The sequence below is a fragment of the Zosterops lateralis genome (assembly GCF_965231275.1).
Source record: "Zosterops lateralis genome assembly, chromosome: 15".
Classification (NCBI taxonomy): Eukaryota; Metazoa; Chordata; class Aves; order Passeriformes; family Zosteropidae; genus Zosterops; species Zosterops lateralis.
In genome coordinates, this window is record NC_139775.1 from 6,001,016 (window position 1) to 6,009,491 (window position 8,476).

Sequence of the window (8,476 nt, forward strand, 5' to 3'; positions counted from 1 at the left end):
TAACTTTTGACCATATTATTCTCAGTAGTGCATTCATAGACAGCTAAACCAACAAGGGGCAGAAGAGATAAGCCATCTGCCCTGTGAGTTCATCTAGTAGGGAAAACTGATTAGAATATCATTCTAGGATAAGAACTCCATGGGAGTTACCCATCTGTACACCTTGTTCTGTATTGCAAATTAGTTTATTCTACATTAATCATGTGTCCAAGAAATTTAATTTTCCCACACAGAGAGCTCCTTGCACATGCTTGGCCTTTACACATTGGGATCTAGGCTCTTGTACCACCAAACAAAAATCCAGAAGAAATCTGCAATCAGTCATGTCACCATAAAGTGAGAGCCCAACTGGGTGCCTGCAATCTAGTACAGGAATATGAACTCAATCTCTGCAGATTATTTTGGTTTTCTCATGGTTGGAGAGCTCCTCATGTGAGAGGAGCCTCACAGTAAAGTACAGTTTGCTCTCAGCCATTTACACCAGGCTTCAGCAGAGCTCAGGCAGAAACGGGGCACGGCTGGTAACTGGCAGTTCTGTCACTTCCAGGGTGACAAATTCTAGGAAAGAAACACAAAGTGCAGCCACAGCACACAAAATTATGGACTACTTCAGCCATTGATTACTTAGTATTTTATAGTTTTGTTTGTGATATTCTTATTTTATATGTTGGGGTTTAGATTTCAGACACAGGAAAGGACCATCTCCTCCAAGCTGTTACATGGTTTTAACAACGTCAGTTCACTCAGTTCAGTAAACTGAGTAGCCTAACAGCATAAAACACAAGCTCCTTACGTTGAAAAACATCCTGACATTTCAAAAATGAAAAATAATCTATGTTTTCAAACAAAATCTAAATTACAACTAATGTAATATAAGTAAATCAAGTATGCTGTTCAAGCAAGGAAACATAAACTTGTATCTCTAGAATATGCTATGCAGAAGTCTTAAGCCATATAAAATTCTTTTGCCTTGTCTTCTGAGATAAAGCATCTTTCTATACACTATAAGGAGAAATAAAGTCAAGCTTATCACATATATTACAAAGACATTTGAGAAATGGTATATATTTGAATACTTGTTATTAATATCTCCTTAAGGTTTAAGTAAGCTGGAGGTTGCATAAAAAAGTTTAAAGTTTTCTAGAAATCTCTTTCTTAAAAAGCACTAATAGCATTAGTATATTAATCTGCTTCTTGGATTTAGAAATTTGTTTTCAAATTTTGAACATAATCAGTTTTCTTTTGGAAAATGCTTCTTTTCAGAATCAGTAACTTTATTTTTTCTCTGAATTTGTAGGAGCGATTCTGATTTATTAATGTATTTTGCATGATAAGCATAAATTAATGCTGCATCACATCTCATGCAGCATGTGTAGTGTGAGTTGCTCTTAGCTTCCCTACTTCAAATATCAGAAATGTTCTAAGTACTTCACATAAAAAGTTAAAGTCAAACATACCAGTTTTTTTTAAAATAGCTAAAGAAGTAGTAAGTACCCTTGGTAGGATCCTGCTGTCAGCGCTCTCCCAGGCCTTCCTGTCCAGGTGAGAGGGTGAGATGTCTCTGTGCTGGACAGTTTGTGACTCAAGGGCATCAGGTGCTCTCAGGCAGACACAGAAGTTCAGGTGTGCTCAGGCCTTTTGCTGTTCCTGCTCCTTTGTAGCTGGGGCTTGGCTGGGAGTCAAAAAAGGGCAGGGCTTAATTAGTACATAATTTACGTTCCTTTTCAGGAAAAAAAAATTCTCCACATCAGACCATCCTTAACAGGATGGGACCTCTCACTTACCTGGTAAAAGTATAAGACACTACACAACACAAATATACCATTGGTACCATCATTCTGTAGATAAACTACTGGAGAAGAAACAAAAATCCTGTTTGGCAGTGCTACTCAACACTTTCATCCTGACTTTTCTATCTCCATCCCCAACCCAATTTTGTATTTGCAGAGAGGCTTGACTCTAGGCACAAGGGTTCTCTGGCTTCCAAGATGAATGAAGGTATTAAACTACCTTGTACACAAGAGAACAGGAAAAGGTGATGTACTGTTAAATAATGCATTTAAAATGAATGATCAATTAAATCAATTAATGAAATTATTAATAATAACATATGTGCTCTTTCCTAAGATTTTAAAGCACTTTTAAAACACATATGCTTTTGCAAATTAAACAATGAGAACTCAAAGCCAACATTTTTAAATGGGTGTGTCTAAAATTAAGTCTCAAAACAGTAGTTAAGATGCTAAAGAAACACTCCCATATCTAAATATAAATTACTACAATTTTCAATGTTTGCATGTTAGAAATATCTCAAGTTTATAGGTAACCACTTGCAATTTGAATGTAATTTAATGTTCATGTGCTGACAAGAACTAAAATAGACACCTCGGCAAATACATTTCCACATTAACATGTATTGTTCTAAATTCCCTATCATCAACATTAGAACCGGAATATTGAGCCTGACAAATTAATCTGCACTTCTTGGTTTGCTGACTGAGTGACAAGCTCAGCTCACAGTAAAATCCCCAAGAACACCGAACTGTCTGTTTTGAGCTGTCCATAGCACTGACAGCTTTTACCATTTAATGCAAGAAATAAAGTGCCCATTCTATCTCTGAACTATTTCAGAACTGCTTCACAAGTCAAAGCAGCTTGTCAGCTTATTCAAAGGATACCAATCCCTCACTCTTCAGTGACATTTAACAAAGCCCATTTTAACTTGGCTTTGGTTTCCACCTTGCCAAGAAGGGGACACCACAGAGGAGTTTTCAGAACTGGTATTTTGTACTTCTGTTATGTTTATTCTCTTACCTTTAGTAAGGGATGGTCATATTTTATTCAATGCATCCTGCTAAGTATTTCTGAAAGAAACAAAAACTAAGGTTACAAGGAGAAAAGCCACTGAGTTAAGATTGGAGCTTGCTTTTGGTCTTGAATCACAACTCTGTAGTGCTTTTTTCCTACTTTTTCTCATATGACCATTCATAGTTCATGTAAACAGCCAGTACTTGTAGCAGATGACTATAAAATACAGCAGGAAGGTCAGGAAGTTTGTCCATTTATTTACATGGAGGAGCTTCAGATTTCTGAAGTGTTGTGTGTTGGCTTATCAAAATGTTACATCCAGACTGTAAAGCAATGTTGAAATGTAATTGCACTGTTTCATAGGGAACCTAGTACCCTTGCACAAGTCCATTTCAAATCACATGCTGCTAGAGCCAAGCCTAAATTGGGTAAGGAGGATTTGGCATAAGACAGACAAGACAATTTCTGTCCCCAGCATACAAAGGCTGGTCCAGTGCTGGTTCTGAACACTGCTGGGTACTGGACCCCAGAGGGGTTTCAAACCATGGCCCAGAGGGCAGATGTGGGAGACCAGGTCTGTATCCTGGTCACTCAGCAGGTCCTGAGAACTTCACAGCTCTGTGCTCCCAGACACAAACAGGAGCTGAGCTCCAGCTGTGGGGTCGCCTGCAGAACAGTTCTCAAGTGTGGAAGGTCCTATGCAGAAAGGAGCCTTTAACAGAGTAACCAGGGCAAGAAAAGCTCGACAGAGGCATGAGTTAAGATGACAGCCAGATATTTGGTGTGAGTCACAGGCAGAATGGGATGTTCTGGACTGCCCAAGGGCAGAGGAATAGCAGAAAATCAGGAGACTAAGCTCTCTCTTAAACCTACTCAAGGACAGGGTTTTGCTGAGATACCTGCCATACAAAAAAATACGCTCTCTTCATTTGACTTACTAAAATTTCTGTATCTAAGCCCTAAATTAGTAGTAGAGTTGTCCAAGCTCACCTTGTGTTTGAGCAGCTGCTCATGCACTTGTTCACATGCTGATGCCCCACCAGAGGTACTGATACAGTCTGTGAACTCAGAGTGGTGAGACTTGTTTGCACAAGGTACAGAGCACTGATCCCCTCTGCAGCCCCAGAGAAGTCTGGGCAGAGCTGTTGTAGGGTGTAAGTACTTTTGACTAAGGGAATGTATCTCTTTGTGACTACAAAAACAACCACCCTCATAACAAGGATGTCTAAAACAACGGAGAGCAGAGAGAAGGGAAGTGACAACAGTAAGATGTTCACCTTTTATGGAGAGAAGACAGAAAATATTAGAAAGCATTTAAATCAGGTCTTGCAATGTTAATAGAAGAGAAAAAGAATAGAGCTCTCCTCTAATTATGTCTTGCTGGGCTTAGAATTTTAAGTTAAAAAGATAAATAATGGGATCTGAATTTGGGAAAGGAAACTTTAGAATATTTTTCATATAACCAAATGCTGAACATTGGTATGTATCAAACATTTCTAAGGCATGAAGTCATCCTTAAAAAAGTTTACCAACACAATATGGATACAACAACAAATGCAATTTAAGACTCAAATTATTGTGATGACACAACATTCTTCACATTCCTTGTTAAGTTAGAGGAGTAAGACACAGAGGCAAAGCAACTTACCCATGTCATGCTCTAAGTCCAGGCCAGAAGGAAAAAGAAGATGCAGATCCTTATTCCTTGCTGCAAAGCTAAGAGATCAGGTTCTTCTTAAATCCCTCCATTCTTCATTAACATATATAAATATTCTCACTCTATCCTTCCTTTTTCCTGTTTCTTTGTGTATTTGTGTTACAGATCTGCATATTTCATTGTTTCCTTATGGAAGGAATAAAGTACACATAAATACAGCTTTGGAATGTGCTCCATAAAATGCTTTTCAAATTACTTTGTTCTCATTTCCTTTGCATTCGTGGTTACTTTGCATGTTACACAGATTGATTTACAGGTCAAATGAAATGATAACTCTGAGCCTGCATTGCCAAGTCAGGATGGAATTACAGGAAGAAACAAAGCAACTTCTCACAGCAGCAACAAACATCCCTGTATCAGTCCTTAGGTCTTGTTAAAGAAGAGGACAGTTTATGCAATATTTGAAGGGAAGGAATACAAATGCATCATAAATAAAAATACTGTTACGTTGTACTGAATGAAGGCACATTTCTATACAATTAGCAGGGATCACAGCTTGGCTTGCTACACATGGGAATTCCAGAGACAACAGGAGTGTTGAACAAACTATACAGATGCATGTTTGAAAGAAATTATAACACCAGTCCCAACAGGTTTGTTATTTGCTCATTTTTACTCTTTTTAGAAAAGCCTTGGTACCACATTAGGAGTGGCCATGGTGACAGACGCATCCCATGTCACTGAAAGGATATAAACTTGTGGCTTACAAGGTCTGCCTAAGCTACTTATCAAATTCTAGGTAGAATTTAAGATTCTAACTGATGAAGTCTCACGTGATATGAGTGATAGGAGTCAGACATTATCAGACTCCTTATCAATTACTTCTGCCAGTGCATTCACTACCTCAAATCTAAACTATCAGTATTGTAACAGAGAGAGGGAAGGAAAAGGGTATTTTCTGATGCTGGCAATTTTCTGGAATTGCATTTTCCCTTCTTCCTCTCTCTTCCTATTACTTATTTATTTAAACTAATCAGCAAGCAAACATCTCATAAGCCTCTGTTTGGGATGGTTTCACAAAGGACCAAAGTTCAATGGAATGAAATATACATCTGATATACATCTGATTTAGATGCATTAAAGTGATTCTATGAAAATTCCAGTGACTTGGTTGTATGAACACATTTGGGTGCCTAAAGTCTTGGAAGGTTGTAGTTACAAATCTAGATACATGCTAATAGTAGCAACGTTTATAAGGCGCAGGGAAATTCTTACTGAACAGAATTCTAAAGGACACAACACACACTGCCATTACCGTCCTTTGAAGCAGCATGAACTGCTGGGGGTGACTCAAATTCAGGCATTTTTGGATGAAGGAATTTGTTACTGCCAAGCTGTCCCACCCTTCTCCTGGAAGCTGTCCCCTGAAGCAGCTGTGGCTGAACCATGCATGAAGGAATTCCTGAACTGCCAGTCCTTGCTAAGGGTTTATGAACATCTGCACCAGTTAAACCTGGCTCAGCAGCTGGAAACTGGAAATTATGGCAGCACACAAGCTGCTACACATGGAAGTTCTCAACTCCTGATGTGAAAGCAGCACTCTCCTGAAGGGAGTTGCACACAAATGTGGAGGTAGCAACTGGTTCAGCCATTTGTCTTTATTTCATTGCACACAAATCAGCATATTCAGTGAGTCACAGCAATGACATGACTTACAAACAAGCTGGCAGAAAAATATGCCTTTATAACTTTGGTCAGTTATAAAACTCCTCTTTTATTATGTCTTGAAGACAGTGGGTTGCATTCCAGCAAGCACAAACCAGGAAAGCAAATGACACAGAGCTGATGGATGGACACTGAATTCACTAACTCAGGTCATCCCCACTGAGGCATCTCCTGACAACATCTTCCTGGCTGAGCAGCCCTCAGCCTGATGAGAGCAGGTAGGATGGGAGTTTCCAGGCAGGCAGTAAGGAGATGGAATCTATATTTTAAAGGAAGGAGCTGCTCTGAGGAGGTAGCAGGGCTTGAGCAGCCTGTGAGACCACAAGGCTTTGGCAGCACAGGCTAAATTGTTTACAAAAAAAGAGAATTTGGATGGGGTGTAATGGCTTTATGCTGTAATACCTGACTATTTTACAGCTTCAGTGCTTCCACAGATTCTGACATCAACATTTACTCCTCACTTTTCATTGCATTTTCTTGAACAGGAGGCTTAGAAGCCCTTAGCTCACAGCACCAGCAAGGAGAAAGCTCCTGAGTTCCCAACAACTACTTGGAGAATGAGATCATCCTCAGGAGAACCAGACAAACGTGCTGTGCTCTGCCCACAGAAACAAACGCCCAGTCCAAGCCAAAACAAACAGCTCAGTGATGAGTATTAATGTAGGCTGCCCCACATTTTGGGTTACAGATCCACTGACAATCAGCCAGTGGAGACACTGTGTAAATGCAACTGTTTTGATAGAGTAAAACCTCTGCGCACCAAATAGTGTACAGGGGGGGAAAGGCTCTGAATGAGAGCTTTGACAATTGCAGTTTAACATAACAGACTGAAATATTCTGATGCTTATCCACATTTGCAAAATCCAACATGTTCATTATGATCTTACTTTGCAAAGAGCCTCTGATACCATTTAACACACCTGCATAAGTGTGTTTCCTTTTAAGTTCTTTTAAAGTAATTTTATAGGAATATAAGAATCTATGCTACAGTACTGTGAAAATTCTTAAATCCTCCAAGGAAGCCTTTTTGGCAATACAGAAAGCTCATCCTTTTTACCTGTATTTACTGTTTCAACATTTCTGTTAGAATACATCCTCATTTTATCACTGATCATCATCTATACCTCAAACAGAAATGTAACCAATCCTATTTAATTTACAATTAATATTTTCATATCACATCATCTCAGCAATTACACACATCCACATATAAAATCACAGAAAGTAATGCATAGCACAAAGCACCAGTTTAATTGCAGTATTCTAGTGAAGGCTGGCAATAACATGGAAGCAGGAGTCACCTGGTTCAGAGCATTCAATGCTAAATACATACATTCATGATAGAAGTAATTTTTAATTCTATATAGAGACAAAAGAGAGAAAAGGACAGAAGAGACAAAATCTCCCATATCACAGCATATCCAGTAGCACTCAGGAGATGCAAATGGCTCCTGAATAAATGCAGGCCAAGTATCTTAATTTTGAAGTATGAATCCATTTTTGTTATATTACATATACTGAACACCTGAGATGAATTTCTAACCCTCTAAAAGACAACAGTGAACTTCCACAAAATACTAGTGAGCTATCATTGCAGAAATCAATAAAAAACAAATCAACTGAAACTGGCATATTTCTAATCTTTCTAGACAGGAAATACATAAGAACAGAATTGCTCAGAAGATAGGCAGTGTCTGGTCATACAAACACAACCAGGCTACATCAGCAACAAGGTATTACTTTCTTGCATGTCTGATCATTTCTGAGTCATCAGCTCTCAATCTTCCTTTACTGCCAACATGAAAAGCAGAGTCAAAATAATTATTAGCAAAACTTCTCTGTGCAAAAATATGAATTACAAGCTTTGTTTTCTGCAGTAAGGTTATTTCTTGGACTTTCTACGCAAAATTGGCATAAAGAATTCTCTTCCTAACATCACAGCCATCTGTCCCATCTGTTAGGGATAATAAACACCAGTAAAGAATTCTCGAACCACCAGACAAAAAAGGCAATTTAGACATACCAGCAACTGATTGAAGATATTATTAATATGATACAGTAAAAGAGAAACAAAAGTTGTGACCCTGTATAACTACTGATACATACACTTTAAAATTTGTATTAGCTATATTGAAAACTATCCTTTACTTATATTTAAACTTCATAGAGTTCAGGGCTTGATTTACTTTGAATCCTGCAAAATCTGCAAGTGGGCACTTATCAGTGCAGCACTTATCCTCTGCAGCTTCTTGTCTTGTCAGCAGTTGTGACAACAAAGAAAAAAAT